Source organism: Jaculus jaculus, chromosome 1, assembly GCF_020740685.1.
Source record: "Jaculus jaculus isolate mJacJac1 chromosome 1, mJacJac1.mat.Y.cur, whole genome shotgun sequence".
Classification (NCBI taxonomy): domain Eukaryota; kingdom Metazoa; phylum Chordata; class Mammalia; order Rodentia; family Dipodidae; genus Jaculus; species Jaculus jaculus.
In genome coordinates this window covers 32,929,832-32,954,027 of record NC_059102.1, presented here as the reverse complement: position 1 = coordinate 32,954,027, position 24,196 = coordinate 32,929,832, and the positions used below count along the sequence as shown (strand labels likewise).

The window sequence follows — 24,196 nt, the reverse complement described above, 5'->3', positions numbered from 1 at the left end:
GGCCTATGACTTTCTGCCCCACCAACTGGATGGGCCTTTGTGCCCCAGCCACCTTGATTCCAGATGTGAATATCATTCCTGGAGATGAAGCCCTCCCTATGCCCTCTTTTGATTATATTGGAGGGAGACCTAAGAGAGCTGTACAAATGATACCTTTACTTTTTGGGTTGGGAATAACCACAGGCATGGCCACCAGGACAGCTGGGATGGGTATGGCAGTCCATCTCCACAGGAAGCTCTCTCTCCAGTTGATCAGGGACATAAAAGCCATGTCCAACACTATCCTTGATCGCCAATAACAGCTAGATTCCCTGGCTGAGGTAGTCCTACAAAACAGGAGGGGACTAGACCTATTAACAGCCAAAAAGGGAGGCATATACTTGTTTTTACAGGAAAAATGCTGACTGTTCCACTCTTGAGAGTCAGTCCTGGCAACTCATGTTTTTCCTGCAAATAAAAACTTCCCTCTTTGCCTCAGAGTGGTCTCTGTGGTCCTTGGTTACTCCTGAACCTGACATGTATACATACACACAAAGATTTTTTGTTTTTAAAGAGGAGGTTCAGGCTGAAGGGAAGGCTTAGCATTTAAGTCATTTGCCTGCAAAGCCAAAAGATCCAAGGTCAATTCCTCAGGACCCACATTAGCCAATGCACAAGGGGGCTCACAGTCTGGAGTTCATTTGCAGTGGCTGGAGGTCCTGGCACACCCATTCTCTTCTGTCTGTCTGTCTCTCTCTCCTCCCCTTTCTCTGTCAAATAAAAATAAAAATATTTTTAAAAAGGAGTCAGGAAAGGAAGAATAGAAGGAGACAAAAGCCAACCACAGTAAATGCCAGAATGTTCTCTAGGATGCTAGAAAATCTACTGAACTATCTCAGTGGGAAATTTTTTAGGAAGAAACAATAAAACAACCATGCTACAGATCCTGTACATCAGTCCCCTACCCATTCCCCAGATCACGTAATATCAACATATAAATCACTATTTGGCCTACAGTACAACACATTTTATATGCTTACAATATGCCAGTAGACAAAACTTAAAGCTGACCTAAAACCAAACAAGAAAGTGTAACTAGCTCCATCTATAACAGGTCTGGTCATGTATTTGAGGTTGACAGAGAAGGCTGCAAAGCACACACTGCCCACAGACTGACTGTGATGTTATATTTCAAATATTGATCGAGCGTAGGCCCATTAAGGTAGGAAGTGTGCTACAGATTGATGTGCTCCATCGATTTTCCAAAGTAAGTAGGTCCTCATCACTGCAAAGTACTTGGCCTTCACTGCCTCATAAATCACTCTGCACTTGACTGTCTTCAGAAATTCCTCTGGAAAAAGACTGGAGGCAGAAAATAGCAGCTAAGAAGCCAAAAATTAAATTTCATTTCAAAATAACTCAATATAATAGCATACTGCTTTCAAATTTAATTGTATGTATTCATAACACTATTGCAGATCAAACTTCAATATTTTTTAAGGCAACAGAAAGCTATCTTTTTTTTTTATTTACTTTAAATACTTGGGAGATAGAGAGGCAGATAGAGAGAGACAATGGGCATTTCAGGGCCTTCAGCCGCTGCAAACAAACTCCAGATATATGTGCCACCTTGTGCGTAAGTGGGTACTTAAATGGGTACTGGCTACTGGAGAATCAAACCTGGATCCTTTGGCTTTGCAATCAAGTGCCTTAACCAATAACCCATCTCTCCAGCCCTTTTGTTGTTGTTGTTGTTTGTTTGTTTGTTTATTTTTCCAGGTAAGGTATTACTATAGCTCAGGCTGACCTGGAATTCACTATGTATTCTCAAAAGTCCTTGAAGTGTTGGCAATCGTACTACCTCTCCCTCGTGAGGGCTGAGATTAAAGGCATGCACCACCATACCAGGCCTATTTTCGAATTCTACAGAAAGGCAATTTTTCAGAATCATGCCCAAACTTTGCAATCTTGCTTCAAGGATTTCTCATTTTGTTTTGTTTTGTTTTTTGAGATATAGTCTCACTCTAACCCAGGATGACCTGGAATTCATTCTATAGTCTTAGGGTAGCCTCGAACTCAAGAAGATCCTCCTACCTCAGCATCCCAATAACTGGTATTAAAGGTGAGCACCGACCTTGGGATGACTCAGAAGGTATCACAGTGCTGGAAAGAAGTGACTGGAGTACTGACTAACATCCTGATCACACCTTCCAAGGCTTGGGGTCTAACGCAGAAGAGGTGGCGGAAAGAATCTAAGAGCCAAAGGAAGGGTAGGACTCCTTACAACATGCTCCCTCCAGACATAAAATGGCCTGGATATCCATGACCTCATAGTGCCTAACACTACCTACACAAGACCATCATAAGAGGAGGAAAAGAACATGACATCAAAATAAAAGAGAGTGATTGAGATGGGGAGGGGATATGACGGAGAATGGAATTTCAAAGGGGAAAGTGGGGGGGGCGGTATTACCATGGGATATTTTTTATAATCATGGAAAATATTAATAAAAATTGAGGGAAAAAAGGTGAGCACCACCACTCCTGACTCTCAATTACTTTTCTTTTTTTTTTTTTTTCTCTCAATTACTTTTCAAATGAGACTTAAAATCTCATAGGTCTCCACTTCAGATTTACACTCATTCCTTCATTTCCCAGAGTCATTCTGTTATTAACAAAGTTCTTTCTCTCTTAAATCCTAAGTTGCCTATATAAAATTTAAGTCTTTGGAGGGTTTTTTAGGTTTTCTTGAGGTCAGGTCTCACTCTAGCCCAGGCTGACCAGGAACTAGCTCCAGGCTGGCCTCAAACTCACAGCAATCCTTCTTCCTCAGTGTCCTGGAATTAAAGGCATGCGCCACCACACATGGCTTAATTTAAGTCACTCTAACAACAAATATTGGGAGCTATGGGAGGAGTCTGCTTTTATCTCCAGATAAATCCAAAGCAGAGATAATTTTGTTCAATGCCTTTTGGAAAATATATACTTTTTATTTTTTATTATTATCTTTTTTTGGGGGGGGTTCCAAAGTAGGGTCTCACTCTACCCCAGCCTGACCTGGAATTCACTATGTAGTCTCAAGGTGGCCTCAAATTCGTGGCAATCCTCCTACCCCTGCCTCCTTTGCGCTTGGAATAAAGGTGTGCACCACCAGTCCTGGCTCATTTATTTATGTGAGAGAAAGAGAAAGGCAGAGAATGGGCATATCAGGGCCTCCAGCCACTTCAAACGAACTCCAGATGCATGTGCCACTTTGTGCATCTGGCTTATGTGGATTCTGGGGAATCAAACCTGGGTCCTTTGGCTTTGCAGGCAAGCAACGTAACTGCTAAGCTATGTCTACAGCCCTAGAAAATATATACTATCTTTCAAATAGAAATCAAAATTTTAGGGGCTAGAAAGATTCCTTAACAGTTAAGGCGCTTGCCTGTGAACCTTAAGGACCCAGGTTCAAGTCCCTAGAATCCACTTAAGCCAGATGCACAAAGTGGTGCATGCCTCTGAAGTTCGTTTGCAGTGGCAGGTGGCTCTGGCACACCCATATTCTCTCTCTGTCCCTCTCTCAAATAAATAATTTTTTAATCAAAATTTTGCCAGGCATCATAGTGCATGCCTTTAATTCCAGCACTTGGGAGGCAGGGGTAGGATGATCACCATGAGTTCAAGGTCACCCTGAGACTACATAGTGAATTCCAAGTCAGCCTAGGCTACAGCAACACCCTACCTTGAAAAAAAAATTCAAAATTTTAGCCACACACAGCGGCATACACTTTTAATCCCAGCACTGAGGAGGCTGAGGTAGGAGAACTACTATGAGTTGGAGGAAAGTCTGGGATACAAAGTGAATTTTACAGTCAGCCTGGGCTAGAGTGAGACCTAACCTGAAAAAAAGAAGAAAATAAATCAAAATTTTGTTTAAAGAAGAGATGTGTCCAATAATTCAAAAAATTCTAGGTTGGAAAGAAAGCTCAGCAGTTAAGGAACTTGCCTGCAAAGCCTAAGGACCTGAGTTCAATTCCCCAGTACACACATAACAACAGATGTACAAGGTGGCACATACATCTGGAGTTCATAGTTTGCAGTGGCTAGAGGTCCTGGCATGCCCATTCATCCTCTCTTTCTCTCTCCCTCTTTCTCAAACAAGTAAATAAATTTGAAAAGAAAAAAAGGTTCTCAGCTATCATTTTGCTCTAATACATAGAGCCAAAAGAGGAAATTCACCACCTTTAAGCATATATCAAAGCATGAACTTTCCTGACCAGGTGTTAAACATATTTCAAACAGGGACTATACCTTATACTCTTCTTTTTTTTTTTTTTCTTATACTCTTCTATTATAAGTACTTGGCTCATGAAAAATGTCAAGCAGAGGTTGTTCACTGATTCAGAAATAAAGAGGAAAACTTTTCAAGTCATAGGTCTAGTCAGCACTCTGAGAGAAGGCAAAAGGTTAAGAATTTCAGTTCAGCCTGGGTTATGTAGAGAGTTCCAGGCTAGCCTAAACTACAAAGCAAGACCTTGTCAAAACTCCAAAGAAGGAGCTGGAGATATGGCTCAGGGGTTAAGGCACTTGCCTACAATGCCTAAGAACCCAGGCAGAAGTAAGAAGACTGCTGAGAGTTTGAGGCCACCCTGAGACTATACAGTAAAATCCAGGTCAGTATGGGCTACAGCAACCTTGAAAAACCAAAAATAAATAAATAAATAAAAATTTAAAAAATAAAAAGAAGTATATATTTTAAATGTTACTTTATTTTAGTTTTTAAGTCCTAGGTCTGGGGCTGAGGATGTGACTCAGTGGTACAGCATTTGTCTAACAGAAGTGAAGCACTAGGTTCAATCCTTAGTACCAAGAAAATAATAAGGGGGCTGGAGAGATGGCTCAGCAGTTAAGGCACTTACCTGCAAAGCCAAAGGACCCAGGTTCAACTTGCCAGTACCCATGTAAGTCAGATGCACAAGGTGGCACATGCATCTGGAGTTCCTTTGCAGTGGCTGGAGGCCCTGGCATGCCCATTCTCTCTTTCTTTCTATCTGCCTCTTTCTCTCTCTCAAATAGATAAAAATAATAAGAAACTATACATGGGCTGGAGGGATGGCTTAGTGGTTAATGTGTTTGCCTGCAAAGCCAAAGGACCCAGGTTTGATTCCCCAAGACCCACATTTAGCCAGATGCACAAGGGGGTGCATGTGTCTGGAGTTTGTTTACAGTGGCTGGACACCCTGGCGCGCCCACTCTTTCTCCCCCTTTCTCTGTGAAATAAGACATACATTTATATACACATATTTTTTTTTCTGAGGTAGGATCTCACTCTAGCTCAGGCTAACCTGGAATTCACTATGTAGTCTCAGGGTGACCTCAAACTCATGGCGATCAATCCTCCTACCTCTACTTCCCGAGTGCACCTATCGACAGAGGCATGCTGAAATATTTCTATCACATCTTCCAAGGCTCAAGGTCCATTGCAAAAGAGGTGGCAGAAAGAATGTAAGAGCCAAAAGAAGGGCAGGACTCCTTACAACATCCTCCAGACACAAAATGGCCTGGGTATCCATGACCTCACAGTGCCCTGACACTACCTACACAAAACCATCATAATAGGAGGAAAAGATCATGACGTCAAAATAAAAGAGAGACTGAGAGGGGGAGGGGATACGATGGAGAATGGCGTTTCAAAGGGGAAAGTGGGGGGAGAGATGGAATTACCATGGGTTATTATCTACACTAATGGAAGTTGTCAATAAAAAAAATTAATTAAAATAAATTTTAAAAAAAGAAACTACACTTAACAAAAAGCCGGGCACTGGGTGGTGGTACACATCTTTAATCCCAGCACTCAGGAAGCAGAGATAGAAGTATCACCAAAAGTTCAAGGCCACCCTGACACTACAGAGTGAATTCCAGGTCAGCCTGGGCTAGAGCAAGACCCTACCTCTTAAAAAAAAAAAAAGAGGAGGGAGCTAACAAGATGGCTCAGCAGTTAAGAGTGCGTGCTAAGCAAGCTTGAGGGCCTGAGACTACCAGAGTTCCATTCCGTAACTCCTACATAAACAGCTGGTTATGGCCAGGCACATCTGCAACCCCACTTGGGGTGAGAGGGACGAGAGAATCACCAGCATAAGGGTAAAGAGCACACCTGACAGTCTCCTCTGACCTCCAGACATGCGCATGTGCACACACGCATGCATCCACTAACCACATATCCCATCACACACCACAGCTCACATATTCCACATGAAATAATGAGGCATGGCCTGGGAGCTCAGTGACAGGGAATGCAGCATGCTTACATGGGCTCTTAGCTCAGTCTCAAGCACCACAACAAAACAGTCCTGGATCTGATACAAAATTGTATTCTAATTTAATTTTATTGTTTAGTTTCACTTTAATTAATTAAAGAGCCATCTAGAGAAAAATGAAGGGAAAATATAACAAAAGACTATTTTAGACAATTTAAATTGTATTGGTTATGTTTTGCCTTATGGATGTGTCCAACCTGCAGCCAGTGGGTAGCTACAGATGATTTCATGTTGCTATATCAAAAGGTTAGAAACCAATTCCAGCACTCAGCAGGCAAAGGTAAGAGGACTGCAGTGAGTTCGAGGCCATCCTGAGACTACATAGTGAATTCCAGGTCAGCCTGGGCTAGAGTGAGACACTACCTCAAAAAAAAAGAGGGGGTTGAGAAAAAAGGTTCAAAACTCTGAGACCCTGTATGCATGAAATGCAGCTCCTGTTTAAAGCATTCTGTGTCATTTAAGGTTGTCAAGAGGCAGATGTCCTTATCCATGGACAATCAATTGGAAATCAAGAGGACTCTATTAAAATTAATGAAAAGTGATGCAAATCTAAGCTTAGTGGTATGGCCACAGACCTTTTATGCATGTGCTCAGCTTCAACTAGCTCATTAGCATGAACACTGGGAGCCACAAGCTCCAGATGTGAAAAGCACATGTTTACAAACATCCTCCTCTGAGGATTTATTATTGTGTTAGAGCTAATCAATGTCCACCCCAAATCTAATCACTTTCACTATTTCAGAATCAATACTTTCTAATAAGCAAAAAGGAATAGCAGAGGAGGGAAAAACAATTCCAATCTAAACTACCAAATTTCCTACTAAATTAAATTCTTTTCATCATTCTTCTATTTGGAGCAGGGTGAAATTCAGCTAAGGACCTCAACTCATCACTCTCTGTCATCAACACAAGCAACTGTAATTTACCACCGAAGCTACCTGAAGTGACTGGAAAGTAACAACACAAAGCCTGCTCCTGCCAGCACTGCTATCCATAGAACTCAGCAAATAAGGGTTTCTGGGATAGTAGCCTGGAAGAAATACGTAATTCTTACTACGTTTTTCTTTGGTGTTCTGAAATTAAGCCTGTGCTTTTAAATTTGAAAATAGAAATGCCTTGGGGCTGAGGATGTGGCTTAGTTGGTATGGTGCTTACTTAGCATACAGAGTCCTAACCTGGTGTGGTAGCACACGCTTTTAACCCCAGCACTCAGGAGGTAAAGGCAGGAGAATCAAGAGTTAAAGATCATCTTCAACTGCATAATGAGTTGGAAGGCAACCCACATTAAATGAGACCCTATCTCAAAGTAAGTAAGTAAACAAACAAGGGATGAATGAATGAATGAATGAAAAGTAAATTATCTGTTGGTAGAGCTGTATAAGCTAAAGCATGTGAGTATGATGTTTCCATACTCTGAGTACTCTTTTCCCTTTTTAGAACTCTTCCACAAGGCAGAGAAAACTGACATCTGCTGAAGAGCTGGAAGGCACAAAGGACCACCAACCAGTAGAAATGAAACTAGAACAGAGGCCCCCTAGACAACTAAGTTTCTCACTTTCCTCACAAGTGAAAGGAGACAGGAATAGAGTAGATATGACAGGTCTCACCATATCAATGAAATACCATAAACGGAGGGGAGATAGTTCAGCAGTTAAAAGCACTTTCTTACAAAGCCTGCCAGCCCAGGTTTGATTTCCCAAGACCCATGTAAAACCAGATGCAGGGGCTGGAGAGATGGCTTACTGGTTAGGCTTGCCTGCAAATTCTAAGAATCACCTTAGTACCCACTTAAACCAGATGCACAAGGTGGCACATGCATCTGGAGTTCATTTGCAATAGCTGGAGGCGCTGGTGTGCCCATTCACTCTCCCTCTGTCTGCCTCTTCCACCCCCCTCAAATAAATAAATAAAAATAAAATATTTTAAAACCAGATGCATAAAGTGGCACATGCAGTCAGGCATGGTGACTCACACCTTTGATCTCAGCACTCAGGAGGCAGAGGTAGGAGGATCGTTTTGAGTTACAAGCCAGCCTGGACTACAGGGTGAATTCCAGGTCAGCCTGAGCTAGTGTGAGACCCTACCTCAATAAAACAAAACAGGCCTCGTTCTCCTTCCGCCCTCGGCCCTCGCCATGCCTGCCTTCCCGGTCGGCCAGATACCTTCGCCATGGTAGCTTCACCCAAACACCGCGTCGCCGCCCGGGGCCCTGACCGAGAGAGCCCGGCCCCTCAGTGTGAGTGGGCGGGGTCTCCATGCGCCACAGTGTGTTGGCGGGCGCCGTCTTCCTCCGCCGGAAATTGAGGGGTTAATATCCGAATTTGTGAACTTACGAGTTCCTCGGTTTAATAGGTGTTGGTTTGATGTCAGTTTTAAATCTACCCAAGCTACCTAAATTGAAAAAGCTTGAGCTCAGCGACAATAGAATCTTTGGAGGTTTGGACATATTAGCAGAAGAACTTCCAAATCTCACACATCTAAACCTAAGTGGAAATACACTGAAAGATATCAGCACCTTGGAACCTTTTAAAAAAGTTGGATTGTCTGAAAAGCCTGGATCTGTTTAACTGTGAGGTCACTAACCTAGATGACTATCAAGAGAGTGTCTACAAGCTCCTGCCCCAGATGACCTACCTGGATGGCTATGACCGAGAGGACCAGGAAGCCCCTGATTCAGATGCAGAGGTGGATGGTGTGGAGGAAGAAGGAGAAGATGAAGATGCTGATGAGGAAGAAGATGGTGAGGAGGAAGAGTTTGATGAAGATGATGATGAAGATGAAGACGAAGATGTAGAAGGAGAAGATGATGAAGTCAGTGGTGAGTAAGAAGAATTTGGACATGATGGAGAAGTTGATGAAAATGAAGATGAAGATGAGGATGAGGATGAAGAAGAGGAAGAGAGCGGGAAAGGCAAAAAAAGAAAGAGAGAAACAGATGATGAAGGAGAAGATGATTAAGACCCAAATGAACTGCAGAAACAGAACTGTTCAGTATTGGTTGGACTGCCTCATGGATTTGGTAGCTGTTTAAAAAAAAAGGGTAACTGTGATACAAACCCCAGAACACCCACCCACCCAAAGAGCCAAAGAATAGTTCCTGTGACATTCCACCTTCCTCCATTTAATCCCTCTTGGTAATCCACCACCAAACTTGGGGACCTCACCCCAACAAAAGTGTAAGCATTGTTAGGCTTTTGTGTAAGACTCTTGCTGTAGTGTGGATAGCTGTGATTGGTGAATCAATCATCCATGGCTGCCAGTTACACTGGGATTGTAACAACATTTTTACTTTCTATACAACAACAAAAAGCTTTGTAAATGAAATCCTAACATTTTGAAAAATAAATAAATAAATACCATATACATATGCACTACAGAATACTAGTTTAGGCTCTGTGGCTTTCAGAAAGGAAACTTCAGACTTGATCCTCTGGGAGCTCACAGCCTATCATCACATACACACAAATAAAGAGCCACAGCACAGGGCAAATCTATGGGATTATATGAGAAGGAAAGGAGTGTTCTAAGGTTATGTTATCATTCCTAGGAGGATCACCATGAGTTCAAGGCCACCCTGTGACTCCTTCCTGAATTCCAGGTCAGCGTGAACTAGAATGAGACCCTGCCTCAAAAAACAAAATAAATAAATAAATAAATAGGGCTGGAGAGATGGCTTAGCGGTTAAGCAATTGCCTGTGAAGCCTAAGGACCCCAGTTCGAGGCTCAATTCCCCAGGACCCACATTAGCCAGATGCACAAGGGGGTGTACACGTCTGGAGTTCGTTTGCAGTGGCTGGAGACCCTGGCGTGCCCATTCTCTCCCTCTTTCTCTCTCTCTCTCTCCCTCTCTCCCTCTCCCTCTCTCCCTCTCCCTCCCCCCCTCCCTCTTTCTCTGTCACTTTCAAATAAATAAATAAAATAAAATAAACAACAACAACAAAACCCATGTGATTTTGGTTTGTTTCTTTTGCAGTACTGAGCATCAAACATAGCAACTCCTGTGAGCTGAGGTAACACTGAGCTATACCCCCAAGGCCCTGACATCCGTTTTTGTTTTTGTTTTTGTTTTTATAACATCTGTTTTTATGCACTCATTCTGAAATTGTTTCATTTCTCTTTCTAGGTCTAAATTTGCCAACCTGTAAAGGGAAGCTATGCATGCAGGACACAGTGGCACACGCCTTTAATCCCAGCACTCAGGACACTGAGGCAGGAGGATGACTATGAGCTCCAGAATCAGCCTGGGCTACAGTGAGACCCTGCTTCAAAAAACAGCCAGGGGGCTGAAGAGATGGCGTAGCAGTTAAGCGCTTGCCTGTGAAGCCTAAGGACCCCAGTTCGAGGCTCGGTTCCCCAGGTCCCACGTTAGCCAGATGCACAAGGGGGCGCACGCATCTGGAGTTCATTTACAGAGGCTGGAAGCCCTAGCGCGCCCATTCTCTCTCTCTCCCTGTACCTGTCTTTCTCTCTGTGTCTGTCGCTCTCAAATAAATAAATAAAAAATTAAAAAAAAAAAAACAGCCAGGCATGGTGGTGTTCGCCTTTAATCCCAACACTCAGGAGGCAGAGGTAGAACTGCCATGAGTTCAAGGTCACCCTGAGACTACAGAGTGAATTCTAGGTCAGCCTGGGCTAGAGTGAAACCCTACCTCCAAAATAAATAAATAAATAAATCAAGCCGGGCATGGTGGTACATGCCTTTAATCCCAGCACTCGGAAGGCAGAGGTAGGAGGATTGCCGTGAGTTCGAGGCCACCTGAGACTACATACTGAATTCCAGGTCAGCCTGAGCTAGTAGAGCAAGACCCTACCTCAGGAAAAAAAAAAAAACAAAACTGGGCATGTTACATCTCAGCACTCAGGAGATGAAGAGAGAGGAGAGGCAGAGGTAAGAAGAATAGGTCATCCTAAGCTACACAGAGTCTGAAGCTAGCCACAGCCATGTGAGACCTTATGTCAATTTTTTTAACTTATTTATTAGAGAGAGAGAGAAAAGAGAAAATAGGAGCACAGGACCTACAGCCACTGAAAATAAACTCGACTCATGCCCCACCATGTGCATCTGGCTTTACATCGGTACTGGGGAATCGAACCTTAGGCATTGCAGTCAAGTGCCACTAAGCCATTTTTGGGGGCTAAAGAGATGACAGTGGAGCTGGACGTGGTGGTGCACACCTTTAATCCCAGCATTCAGGAGGTAGAGGTAGGAGGATCACCGTGAGTTGAAGGCCACCCTGAGACTACATAGTGAATTCCAGGTCAGCCTGAGCTAGAGTGAAACCTTACCTTGAAAAACCAAAAGAAAAAAAGTTTTTTTGGAGAGAGGGCTAGAGAGATGGCTTGGCAGTTAAGACGCATGCCTGCAAGTTACCCTTGGCAAGACCTACCACACTCACTAGAACTATAGCCATTTAAAAAAAAAAAAAAAACACAAAACAGCACCAAGTTAATGATATAGACCTATAATCCATTATCTCAGGAGAAAGAAGCAGAATTCCAAAATTCAAGGTCAGTGATAGACAAGATATGCCAACTGGTCCATTAATGACATGACTATTACTGAAGTAACCAATCACCTTATGATTGTATTTGAGGCCCTCTTCACAAGAGGGAATTCATGCCTGCTACCCTAAAAAGCTTGTGGCTAGAACACAGGAAGGCAAGGATTGACCCAAGTATTATCCACTAACTCCCACACATGCCCCTGCACAATCACACCAACTGCACACTCACACCAATATGAAGATATACACACACAGGAACACACACACACACACACACGCACGCACGCACCAGGATTTTTACTTCTACATCCCAATCCTCCATTCCTCAAATTTTCCTTATCTGAAAGCCTCAGGGATTCAGCTAATCTGTAGACTCCTATACAACTACTGCACAGGATTTCTTGGCAGAGCCTCTTTTTTTGTTTTCTTGTTTTTGTTTTGTTTTCAAAATAAGATCTCACTCTAGCCCAGGCTGACCTGGAATTCACTATGGAGTCTCAGGCTGGCCTGGAACGCATAGCGATTCTCCTACCTCTGCCTCCCAAGTGCTGAGATTAAAGGTATGTGCCACCACCCCCAGCACACAGCTTCTCTTATTAGCATCAGTCACAGGTTCCCCCACAAGTCTACCCTAAAGAGATGTTGAAAAACAAGCATACAACCTCTTCTGTTTTAGTGAATTTTTACTACTAGTTACTCCAAATCTTTCATATCTCCAAAATGAAGAGTGGGCCTGTATTCTTGAAGTTCCTGAATTCTCTTCACTTAGACCTCCAACACAAGACAGTATCCCTTCATTCTACCACTTTTTGTCCACTGTTTTTGTTTTGTTTTGTTTTCATTTTGCAATACTGGGGATACCAAGGCCTCACTCACTCACCCATGCTAGAAAGTACTCTACACTGAGCTATAGCCTCAGCCCTCTTTATTTTCAAACAAGGTGGCTAGCCATGAACTCATTCTGTAGTCCAGGTGAGCCTTGATACCGTTCAAGCCTGAGTAGCTGGGATTACAAATCTGGACCTGAGTAGCTGGGCGTGATAGAGAATACCTTTAATCCCAGAATTTGGGAGGCAGAGATAGGAGGACCGCTGTGACTTTGAGGCCACCCTGAGACCACATAGTGAATTCCAGGTCAGCCTGAGCTACAGCAAAACTCTATCTCAAAAAAACAAAAACTAAAATAAAATAAAAAACAAATCTGTGCCACTAGGTCCAGCTTTCATGGTTTTCCTTTTAATTCCTGGAGATGGAACCCTTCCATTATTTGTCCAGAGCACAATCTCCCACTTACTGGGAGGTGATACACAATAATAAATATCACTACTAAGAACTCACCTGGCACTGTTCTCAGTGCTGTAAATACTCTGTGTTGAATCCCTACAATAATCAGAGGAACTGGGTACTACTGCCAGAATTTTATGAGGATTTTACTTTGCCCAAAGTAACACAGCTGGCAAATGGCAAAGCCACTAAATCTTCTCTGTTAGCTATTCTACCCTTTAGAATGCCTTTTGAGTGCAGAAAACCAGATGCAATTACCTAGTCAATTATTAAAAACCAGATTCAGGGCTGGAGGGATGGCTTAGCAGTTAAAGTGCTTGCCTACAAAGCCAAAGAACCCAGGTTCGATTCCCCATGACCCAAGCAAACCAGATGCACAATGTGGTGCATGCTTCTGGAGTTGGTTTGCAGCAGCTAACGACCCTGGCGTGCCCATTCTCTCTACCCGCCTCTCTTTCTCTCTCGCTCAAATAAATAAAATAAATAAATAAAAATCTTTTAAAAGACCAGGTGTGGTGGTGCACACCTTTTATTCCAGCACTTGGGAGGCAGAGATAGGAGGATCACCGTGAGTCCAAGGCCACCCTGAAACTACATAGTGAATTCCAGATCAGCCTGAGGTAGAGTGAGACGCTACCTCAAAAAAAAAAAAAAAAAAAACTTTAGTTACAATGGATGGGGGGAGCAGTGCTGGGGGTTGAACCCAGGGCCATGAGCATGCTAAGCAAGTGTTCTACCCCTAAGCTACATTCCCAGCCCTTAAAGTTACACTTTTAGGCCAACTCCATACTACATCATAATATCAACATTCTCAATTTACCCAAGAAAGTTAGTTAACTCAAGTCACCATCCTTATGTTTGAGATGCTAGGACAGAAGACTAATCAAGTAAACACATGAGCCACTGTGACACAAAGTTCAAATCTTTTATTTTTTTAATTCTTTATTTATTTACAAGCAGAAAGCAAGATAGAAGAGAGGCATGTCAGGGCCTCCAGTCACTACAAATGAACTCCAGATGCATGCAACATTTTGTGCATCTGACTTTATGTAGGTACTGAAGAACTGAACCTATGCCGTTAGGCTTTGCGGACAAAAGCTTTACCTGCTGAGCCATTTCTCTAGCCCTTGTTTTTTGTATTTTTTTAAATTCACTTATTTGAGAGAGTGAAAGAGGCAAAGAGAGAGAAAGAGAGAAAATGGGTACAGCACAATGTCACTCCTATCTTCTCATTTCCTTCGCTGTTGAACAATGTAAGTCTCATGAACACTAACCACCTAGGGTACAAGCCCAGTAGTAGTGTCAAGCAGGAAACCTGTCTGATCCCCAACCCAAGGAAGGGAGGGAGGGAGGGAGATAAATTTATAAGCAGGACATGGTAGCACATGCTTTTAATCTGGGTACTCAGGAAGCAGAGATAAGAGATCACATGGAGTTTGAGGCCAGCCTGGGACTACAGAGTGAGTTCCAGGTCAGCCTGAGCTAGACTGAGACACTACCTTGAAAAAGAAAACAAAAAGTAAAAATTATAAACTGAGATGACTTTAATTGTGAAGAAAGTCCAAAAGTTAAATGCAATCTTACAAAGACAACTGAGTTCCAATTAGTTTAATAACTAATATTTATCAAGACCTTATAAAGCCAAGAATGGGAGAGTACACACCTGTAAGCCTAGCACTTGAGAGGTGGAAGCAGGAGAATCAGTAGTTCAGTCTTCAAGGTTACCATCCTCATGTAGTGAGTTCAAGGCCAATGGCCTGGGCTACATGAGACCCTGTCTCAAAAAAAAAAAAAGCAAGGGCTGGATAGATTGCTCAGTGGTTAAAAGCACTTGCTTGCAAACCTGACAACCCAGGTTTGATTTCCCAGTACCCATGTAAAGCCAGATGCACAAAGTGGCACATGCATCTGGATTTTGTCTGCAGTGGCAAGATGTCTTAGCATATCCATTCTCATCCTGTTTGCAAATGAATAATAAAACCTTGAGCCACACATGGTGGCGTATACTGTGAGTTTGACGCCAGCCTAGGACTTCAGAGTGTGTTCCCAGTCAGCCTGGGCTAGAGTGAGATCCTACCTCAAAAAAAAAAGGTGGGGGGGGTCAGGCGTGGTGGCGCACGCCTTTAATCCCAGCACTTGGGAGGCAGAGGTAGGAGGATTGCCATGAGTTCGAGGCCACCCTGAGACTCCTCAGTGAATTCCAGGTCAGCCTGGACTAGAGTGAGACCCTACCTCAAACAAAAAGGGGGGAGGGGTGTTGGCAAGATGGAGTACTTGCCTGTAAAGCCAAAGGACCCAGGTTCAATTCCCCAGGACCCACGTAGGCCAACTGCACATGCACAGGGTGGCAGATATGTCTGGAGTTCGTTTCCAGCAGCTGGAGGCCCTGGCATGTCCATTTTCTCTCTCTCACTCACACTCTCGCTCTCTCTCTCCTTCTTTCAAATAAATAAACAACAATAAAATATTTCCATGTATCTAGCTGGGAAAAAACAATGAGTTCATTGTTCATGGTGACAATAAGTAAGCTTACAGAAAAGTTGGACAAAGTGGTCCTGGACTGCAAACTTTGTTGCCTTGAATATACCAACACATCACATCATTTACTCTGCACCAGGTTAAAATGAGCAAAATCTATTTGAAGGCATCTTGTTTGTAAACATTTTCCAGATTCTAATTTTTTTCTTTTGCATTAAAAATTCAACTATGAATGTATATGAATCAAAATAAATGGAGATAACTTTTCTCCCTCAGATGGAGGTCTCTTTGAAAAATAAAATAAAATAAAATAAAATAAAAACTCTAGCCAGGCATGGTGATACACACCTTTAATCCCAGCTCTGAGGAGGCAGAGATAGAAGGATTGCCATGAGTTCAAGGCCATCTGAATTTACATAGTAAATTCCAGGTAAGCCTGAGCTAGAGGGAGACCCTACCTAAAAAAGGGGGGGAAAAAAAAAACCTTAATACTAAGACAAGCATAGTATAAAACAAAAAGGGGGGCCGGGTGCAGTGGCACATGCCTTTAATCCCAGCACTTACAAGGCAGAGGTGGGAGGATCGCCATGAGTTCGAGCCACCTTGAGACTACATAGTAAATTCCAGGGCAACCTGTGCTAGAGTGAGACCCTACCTTGAAAACAAAAACAAAAACCAAAAAAAAAAAAAAAGAAAGAAAAGGACCTAAATATTACTAAGTTATGCATGCTCTCTGTCCTCAAAAGCTCTCAGTGAAGGCTTATAGGAAAAAAAATACTTAATTATGTTAACTAGAAAGTATTAGGATGTTAACCTCTCCCAACACTGTCTCTAAAGTTAGAAAATGTTGTCACTGCCACCTCTACCATATCTGCGTGGGCTTAGGAGGAATTGCAGAGGAAACTGCAACATGAACACTGTTCTTACAGCTAGTCTGACAACCAGCTCCAGGGTGATGGCAACAGGCACAGTGATCAATCAAAACCTATCAAAGCAGAAATCCAGAGGCTACAGAGAACTCAACACTAATGAGACTGCCAACAGGCCTTCCATGGCTCAGGGAACACTGTGGAAGAGGGGGCAGAAAGACTGTAAAAGGTACAGAGTGGGTGGGAATATCCCCCTCCCACTATCCCACAGGGACTGAGGCATTCATGACCCCACAGCAAATACCATAACCCCACTGAGGAAGGCCCCCAAGGTAACGGGAGCAGGGTGAGGGGATAGAAGAGTACATAAGCTGTTATAATATATATTAAAAAAAAACATTTGATAGACAAAACCATCATAAGAGGAGGAAAAGATGATGACATCAAAATAAAAGAGGGACTGATTGAGAGGGGGAGGGGATATGATGGAGAATGGAGTTTTAAAGGGGAAAGTGGGGGGAGGGAGAGCATTACCATGTGATATTGTTTACAATCACGGAAGTTGTTAATAAAAAAAAAATTTTTGACTGTACATGGTGGCACACACCTTTAATCCCAACACTTGGAAGGCAGAGGTAGGAGGATGGCTGTGAGTTCGAGGCCAGCCTGAGACTCCATAGTGAATTCCAGGTCAGCTTGGTCTAGAGTGAAACCCTACCTCAATACCCACCCCTCAAAAAAATAAATAAATAAATAAATAAAAATAAAAATAAAAAAAGAAAAGAAAAAAGCACTTGTTGCAAAAGCACCTGAGTTCAGATCCCCAAAACTCACAAAAAGCCACACACTATGGCAGGGGACCTAAGTGGAGACAGGAGAATTGCTCAGAGCTTGAGGACCAACTAGCCAAGAGATGGAAGCCATATACAAGAGGCTGTGCTCATATGAGGAGACAAGAGAGGACTGACACTCAAGTTGTCCTCCAATTTCCACATGTGCTGTGACATACCCGCATGCACACACGTGTACGCACACATTCACACACACCATAAAAGATCTTAATTTTCTTCTTAGTTACTAGATCTGTCTAGGAACAATGTCTAACATCAGATCTCTTCTCTTCCTTACCACAGTCACAATTTATTCACTCTCATTCAACAACTCTATATCACTCCTACTTTTCATTACTTTTTTGTTTTTTTGTTTGTTTGTTTGAGATAGGGTCTCACTCTAGCCCAGGCTGGCCTTCAACTCATGGTGATCCTCCTACATCTGCCTCCTGAGTACTGGGGTTAAAGGTATGTGCCGCCACCACGCCTGGCTCACCACTTTTTCTCTTTTTCTTTTTCTTTTTTTTTTGAGGTAAGCCCACCAGACTTTTTTTATTTTTTGTTTGGTTTTTTGTTTGTTTGTTTGTTTGTTTTTGTTTTTTAATTTGAGAGAGAGAGAAAGAGAAGGGGCACACCAGGGCTTTCAGCCACTGCAAACAAATTTCAGATGCATGTGCTACCTTGTGCATCTGGCTTATGTGGGTGTTGGGGAATCAAATATAGGTCCTTTGGCTTTGCAGGCAAGCGCCTTAACCACTAAGCCATTTCTCCATCCCAAGACTGGCTTTTTTTTTATGCAAGATAGCAAAAGTGAGAGCAAGAAAAAGAGAGAATTGGTATGTCAGGGCCTCTAGCCACTATAAATGAACTCCAGATACATGTGCCACCTTATACATCTGGCTTATGTGAGTCCTAGGAAGTTAAACCTGGGTCCTTCGGCTTTGCAGGCAAGCATATTAACCATAACCACTAAGCCATCTCTCCAGCCTCCCTTCAAACTTTTACCCATGCCAGTACAAAGGCTGTTCTCTTAAACTCAAATGATATTTCTCCTCTTTTTGGTTTTTCCAAGGCAGGGTCTCCTTCCAGCCCAGGCTGACCTCAAACTCATGGCCATCAATCTGCCTCCCAAGTGCTGGGATTAAAGGCATGTGCCACCATGCCTGACTTCAAATGTCTTTCCTTTTAAAAAAGAATTATCTGGGACTTGAGAAATGGCTTAGCAGTTAAGGTGCTTGCCTATGAGGCTTAAGGAGGGCTGGTGGGATGACTTAGCAGTTAAGGCATTAGCCTGCAAAGCCAAAGGATCCAGGTTCTATTCCCCAGGATCCAAGTCAGCCAGATGCACAAGGAGGCATACGCATCTGGAATTTACAGTGGCTGGAGGCCCTGGCATGCCCATTCTCTTTCTGTCTCTCTCCCCCTCTTTCTCTGTCAAATCAATCAATCAATTAATTAATTAATTAATTAATTAAAGCCTAAGGATCCAGGTTTGATTCCCCAGTACCCACATAGAGCCAGATGTACAATGTGGCATATGTGTCTAGAGTTTCTTTGAAATGGCTAGATGCCCTGGTATGGCCCATTTTCTCTCCCTCTATTTTTTTAAAATATTTTTTTATTTTTTATTTATTTGACAGTGACAGACAGAGAGAGAAAGAGGCAGAGAAACACAGAGAATGGGCGCACAGGGCCTCCAGCCACTGCAAACCAACTCCAGACACGTGCGCCCCCTTTGTGCATCTGGCTAACGTGAGTCCTGGGGAATTGAGCCTCGAACCAGGGTCCTCAAGCTTCACAGTTTAACTGCTAAGCCAGCTCTCCAGCCCATTTTCTCTCTATATTTGCCTCTCTCTCTCTCTCAAATAAATAACTTTTGTTTAGTTTTTTGTTTTTTGAGGTAGGGCCTCACTATAGCTCAGGCTGACCTGGAATTCACTAGGTAGTCTCAGGTGACCTTGAACTCTCAACAATCCTCCTACCTCTGCCTCCTGAATGCTGAGATTAAAGGTGTGCACCACCTGGCTAAATAATCCCAGCACTCAGGAAGCAGAGGTAGAAGAATCACTGGGAATTCAAGGCCACCCTGAGACTACCTAGTGAATTCCAGATCAGCCTGGGCTACAGCGAGACCCTACCCTGAAAAAAAACAGCAGCAACAACAACCAAAAGAAAAAAAGATTTATTTATTTGCGTGTATGTGAGAGAGAGAGAGAGTGTGTGTATGTCATGGTCTCTTGCCATTACAAACACCAGACACTTCTATCATTTTCTGTGTCTGGGTTACATGACATGAGTTGTTTGGGAACTGAACTCAAGCCAGCAGACTTTGCAACACCTTTCACCACTAAGCCATCTTCCCAGCCCCTCAAATGATTCTCTTGAGCAAGCTCCTACTCACTCTTCAACACCCACTTCAAATATATCTTTCCGACAAAGATCTCTAGATTCTCCAAAACCAATGGTAGTCTTCCCTTTGTGCTATACAAATGTCTTCTTTTTAAATATTTTTATTTATTTGAGAGAAAAACAGAGAAAATGGACACACCAGAGCCCGTGACCACTGCAAATGAACTCCAGACTCTGGCTTGTGCATCTGGCTTACGTGGGTCCTGGGGAATCAAACCTAGGTCCTTTGGCTTTGCAGGCCAAGACTAAGCCATCTCTCCAGCCCCAAATGTCTTTTAGCCACTGTAAACTAACTCCAGACACATATGCTACCATGTGCACCTGGCTTACATGGGTACTGGGGAACAGAACCTGGGTCCTTAAGCTTCACAGGCAAGCACCTTAACTGCTAAGTCACTTCTCCAGCCCTACAAATGCCTTTTTTTTTTTGAGGTAGAGTTTCACTCTAGCTCAGGCTGACCTGGAATTCACTGTGTAGTCCCAGGGTGGTCTCAAACTTATGGCAATCCTCCTACCTCTGCCTCCTGAATGCTGGGGTTAAAGGTATGAGACACCATGCCCAGCACAAATGTCTTTTTTTTTATTTTGTTTATTTTTATTTATTTATTTGAGAGCGACAGAGAGAGAATGGGCACATCAGGGCTTCCAGCCACTGCAAACAAACTCCAGATACATGCACCACCATTTGTATTTGGCTTACATGGGTATTGGGGAATCAAGCCTCAAACCAGGGTCCTTAAGCTTCATAGGCAAGCACTTAACCACTAAGCCATCTCTCCAGCCCTTTTTGTTTTTAATTTATTTATCTGCATGTGTATGTGTCCATGTGTGTGCATGGGTGCACCAGGGCCTCTTTCCACTGCAACTGAATGCTGGACACTTGTGCCAATTTTTGTGTCTGGCTTTATGTGGGTGGCTTGGGGAACTGAACCTGAACCAGCAGGCTTTGCAATTAAGCACTTTTACCCAGTGAGCCATCTTCCCAGTCCCAATACAAATGTCTTTATGTGGCTATGTAACACATAACCATAGAAAATTTCATCCAAATATTTCTCTTGAATGTTCTTGAAGAAAGATTTGTCTTTCTTTTTCTGTTTTGAGACACAGTCTCATACAGCTCAAGATGGCCTCAAATTCACTATACAGCTGATGACTTTGAAATTCCGACTCTCCTGCCTCTACCTCCCAAGTGCTGGGATTACATGTATGCACCACCACACCCCAGTGCTAAGGAACAAACCCAGGGGCTAGGTGCATGCTGGGCAAGCATTATACCAACCGAGTCCCTCAGGGTCAGTTACACAATCAATGCTCAGTAAGTATGTGATGAATTAAAAAGATATCCTCATACCAGGCATGGTAGCACACACCTTTGATCCCAGCACTTGGGAGGCAGAGGTAAGAGGATCATCATGAGTTTGAGGTCACCCTGAGACAACATAGTGAATTCCAGGTCAGCCTGGGCTAGAGTGAGACCCTACCTCGAAAATACACACACACACATACATACATACATACATACATACATATCCTCATATATCCTGGATCAGCCTATTTCCAAACTGTGATGTGAGTGTGGTGGCACACACCAGTGCACAGGAGGTTGTGGCAGGTGAATCAGGAATACAAGACCAGCCTCTGCAACATATCGATTTCAAGCCCATCCTGGACTACATGAGACCCTGTTTCACAAAAAAAAAAAAAAAAAAAAAAAAAAAAAAAAAAGTGGGGGAGATGGCTCAGTGGAAAAAGACACTTGCTTGCAAAGCCTGCAGGGCCCAAGTTCAAGTCCCCAGCACCCATGGAAAGCCAGATACAAAAAGGGGGCATGCATCTGGTATTCATTTGCAGTGGCAAGAGGTTTTGTCCATGTAGTACATGTATACAATTTTGTTGTTGCTTTGTTTTTCAAGGTAGGGTCTCACTCTAGCCCAGGCTGACCTGGAATTCACTATGCAGTCTCAAACTCATGATGATCCTCCTACCTCTGCCTCCCAAGTGCTGGAATTAAAGTGCTCCTCCATGCCCTGCATGCAAACTTTTTTAATTTTTATTTATTTGACAGAGAAAGAGGGAGAGAAAAAATAGGTGTGCCAGGTGCTCCAACCACTGCAAACCAACTTCAGACACGTGCGCCCCCTAGTGCAGCTGGCTAATGTGGGTCCTGGGGAATCGAACCTGGGTCCTTTGGCTTTACAGGCAAATGCCTTAACCACTAAACCATCCCTCAAGCCCTGCATTCAAAATTTTTTTAAGATACTCCAAATTCTGGATTTTCAAGGTTTTTGTTGTTGTTGATTTAGTTTATTTATTTATTTATTTGAGGGGAGAGGAAGAGAATGGACACTCCAGGGCCTCCAGCCACTGCAAATGAACTCCAGATGCATGCGCCCCCTTGTGCATCTGGCTTATGTGGGTCCTGGAGAGTCAAACCTGGATCCTTTGGCTTTGCAGGCAAACGCCTTAAGCACTAAGCCATCTCTCCAGCCCCCTGATTTGGTGTTTTTGTTTGTTTGTTGTTGTTGTTGCTAAATTACTCAGGCTTGCCACAGAACTTGCTATGTGACCAAGACTAGCCTCAGACTCTCAGTGCTCCTCCTGCTTCACCATCTAAAGTACTGAAATCAATGCTGGCTTGCTTGTTTTTGTTTTTTCTAGGTTGTTGTTGATGCTGTTTTGTTGTTTCTTTGTTTTTTTTTTATTATTATTTGAGGGAGGGTCTCACACTAGCTCAGGCTAACCTAGAATTCACTATGTAGTCTCAGGATGGCCTTGCACTCAAGGTGATCATCCTACCCTCTGCCTTCCTAGTGCTGGGATTAAAGACATGAGCCACCATGCCCTGCTTGTTGTTATTTGGTGGTAGGGTCTCATTCCAGCCTAGACTGACTTGGAACTCACTCTGTAGTCACAGGCTGGCCTCAAATTCACAGTGATCCACCTACCTCAGCCTCCCAAGTGCTGGGATTAAAGGCCATGCCTGGCCTAATAAATTACAATGACAGAAAAAAAAACTAATGAAAATACATAAAAGACGTCTTTATTCACTAAGAAAAGAATAGGAATTCCTTTTACAATCTTAACAAAAGAAATGAAATCTTTTCCTTTGACAGATCTGATACCAGGAAAGCCTGCACAATGGAAATTATTACGCATACAAATCCAAAAGTAATTCCAAATAACTTTGTGTTGAATTAAGTGTAGAATACAGACCAGGAACGGCATGGTGGGACAGCTGGAAAACACAGCATTTGGGAGACAGAGGCTAGAGGATCACCATAATTTCGAGGCCAGCCTGAACTACAGAACTAGTTCCAAGAGAGCTAGAGGTACACATAGCATGTCTCTACCTCAAAACAAAAAAGGATGGGGGGAGGGAGGAAGGACATCCTACAAAACGTGTCAAGACTTAGTTTACAAAAACAACTCCTCCTCCCCCCCCCCGCCTAAAAATAATGCTCTAAATTCAAAACTTTTCCTACAGAGAGAGAGCCCTGGTAAGATTCTGCAGAGCCAGAAGCATTTAATAGGTCACAGCCCCAGTTTCCACTGTGTCCTTCGCTAGTGACAGAACTCCAGAACTTCAGATTGCTCTCCTTCCTTCCCTCTCCCAGCCCGCCGGGGAACTGGAGAAGTTTCTCCGCGGGCACCCAGCCCCAAGACAGCCGGCTAAGAGTTCCCCGATGCTGCGCGCCATGGGGGATGCTCAAGCCCATAGGACCCGGCCCCTCGGGGCACCGGCAAGATTTCGGACAGCCCCGCCGGCCTCCAGCCTCGCTGAGCGCTCTGGGCCCGGCCCAGGTCCTCTGGGCGGAGGCGCCCCCACGGGGTCGGGCACAACCCCACGCCGGGGGTCACAGCTCGGCGTCCGGCCGCCGGGGAGGTGCCCGCGAGAGCGCGGAAGGAAAGGACTAGGCCGGCCCGCGGGCCCCGCTCGACTCGGCGGCCCCGGGCCCTGCCCTCGGCGGCGGCCGCTTCCCTCCCTCTTCCCCCGCGTCAGCCCAGGGGTCCCCGCGGCAGGCGAACGCCCCGCCCCCTGGGCCGCCTCGGAGCCAAGGCCTACCCGGCAAGCCCGCAGGGGTTGGCCAGGTTCGAGGACCCGGCCAGCCCGGCGCCCCTTACCGAGCCCCCGGCTCCTCCTCCTGCTCCACCACCTGAGCTGCTCACGGACCTGCTCGCTCCCGACACGAGCGACGCCGGCGCGGCTCGGGGCTCACGGGCGCGCTCCCGACCTCCCGACCCCTTCCTTCCCCGGCTTCTCAGAGCCCCGCCGGGTCCTAAAGCCCGCCGCGACACAGCTTCCTGCACGCCCGCTTCCTGCATCTGGTTCAGTCCACCAGTGCCAGTAAGCATCGCAAAGACTACAACTCCCGAAAGGCACCGCAAGAAATTGGCAAAGAAACGCCCCCCCCCACCGCAGGCTGTAAAAGATACAAGTCACTATGGTAGTTTTTCTGTTGTTGTTTTGTTTTGTTTTTTTAAGATTTTTATTTATTTCTATGCAAGCAAAGAGAGAGAGAGAGAGAATGGGCGCACCAGGGCCT

General features: G+C 44.1%; 1 protein-coding gene across 3 annotated transcripts in view; it reads right to left on the bottom strand.

Moving 5' to 3' along the window:
• Positions 1 to 23,880, bottom strand: part of Armh3 (armadillo like helical domain containing 3) — a 260,564-nt gene extending 236,684 nt beyond the window's left edge. Inside the window, exon 1 of one of the 3 annotated variants that reach the window (XM_045136186.1) lies at positions 23,775 to 23,880. The gene's annotated coding sequence lies outside the window, so the exon portion shown is untranslated. The remainder of the gene's footprint in view (positions 1 to 23,774) is intronic. The other 2 variants (XM_045136180.1, XM_045136191.1) reach the window with 2 other exon arrangements.
• Positions 23,881 to 24,196: the final 316 nt, after the last annotated feature.